A 1,654-nucleotide genomic window follows, 5' to 3' on the forward strand; every position below is an offset into this window, starting at 1 on the left:
AGTTTTCCTATATGCAATCAATCGTTTGATTGCATGGATAATTCTGATTAAAAGACTATTCACATTAACATAAGGGGCACATCTAGAAATTTCTTTGATATAGAAAAAAAGTGAATAACTTGGGAATATAATTGTCACATGTATATCCTAAATTAGTTCCCAAACTAAGAAAGTCCAGAAAATATTCCTCTCTCCTTAAATAAGGTGAGAACATACATATGTGAACAGGATGGGTACAGCAATTCTGGGAATCAGATTGTCAACGGTAAATGATGACCATTTTAAGTTTTTGTCAGGTACATAGTAGACATTATACAAGCTAAGTCAGAGAGATTATTAAAAAGATTTGATACCTAGAATTTTTAAGGTGGTTATTTCTTCCTATATTCATTAGGACTAAGGTTTATATTTTACCAAATATATTCTTCTTTGTTATTAAAAAACATTTGATACATGAGATACAATGTTCAGGTCACATAGTTCCATTCTATATGAAACTCCAGGGACACCAAGTTGAAAATATCAATGGTACCACTGAAGTCAAGGAGTTCCAACCTTCTCAATTATATGCAGTAATCCTGACCTATTAGTTATGATAGTTAATAATTATATAACAGAACAAGATTCTGTTTAAGCATGTGAGAAATTACCAAGTGGATCGAAAGTAAATTCCCTTAGAGTTTGGGAGCAAATGTATGGCCTCTGGGGGAGGGGGGTGGAAGAAATAGAATTTATCATTTCTGAACAATGATGAAATTTGAATGCTTTACTCTAGGCTCCAGGTGATCATACTACTCAGTGTCCATCATGACTTGGTATTCTCTGATCTTTGAAGACAGAACTACAGAGAAATATTCATTATTTAATGCTCTAGTTGGAACCAGGTTCAAATAGCTCTTGAAGGTACAAGTAATCTGCATAAACCTAACATACCTGGCCTACCATTCTTTTCTCTAGCTATAGTAATTGTTTCATGGACATTACACATGAATAGTTGGCTCAGAAAAAAAAAATATTCTAAGCTTATTTTAAAACTAGATAAACATAATTTTCTAGCACCAGCAAAGAATTAAATGTTTTCATATTAAAGCTCAAATAAGAAGTTAGCGGACAAGTGAAATCTTGAGCTGAAGATGTTATTGATATATTTCACTGCCATTTTTATTAAGAAAAAAACAGAGGTGGAGATATCAACCTATCAGCATTAATTGTTCAACTACATTTCAGTGAGTTGATAATGGTCATGCTGCAGTTTCAATTATGAGCTTTGGGAAAGAGTTAAGTAAATGGTCTGCTTCAATGTACCCGGAATGGAACACCTGTGTCCTATGCTCATCATTGCTCAACTGTGAAGAAGCCAGTGGTGTCAGCCTTTTACACGCTTACACTTATTCTTTTTTATTTTTTTTTTATTGTAAAAAATGGGATACATTTTCTTTCTTTGTTTGTACATGAAGTAGAGGCATACCATTTATGTAATCATACATTTACATAGGGTAATAGGTTTTGATTCATTCTGTTATTTTTTTCTGTTATTTCCCCCCACCCTTCCAGCCCCTCTTTTCCCTCTATGCAGTTCCTCCTCCTCCATTCTTGCCTCCTCCACTCCCCATTTGTCATCATCCGCTTATCAGTGAGATCATTCATCCTTTGG

This window comes from Sciurus vulgaris (genome assembly GCF_902686455.1).
Source record: "Sciurus vulgaris genome assembly, chromosome: 4".
Taxonomy (NCBI): Eukaryota; Metazoa; Chordata; class Mammalia; order Rodentia; family Sciuridae; genus Sciurus; species Sciurus vulgaris.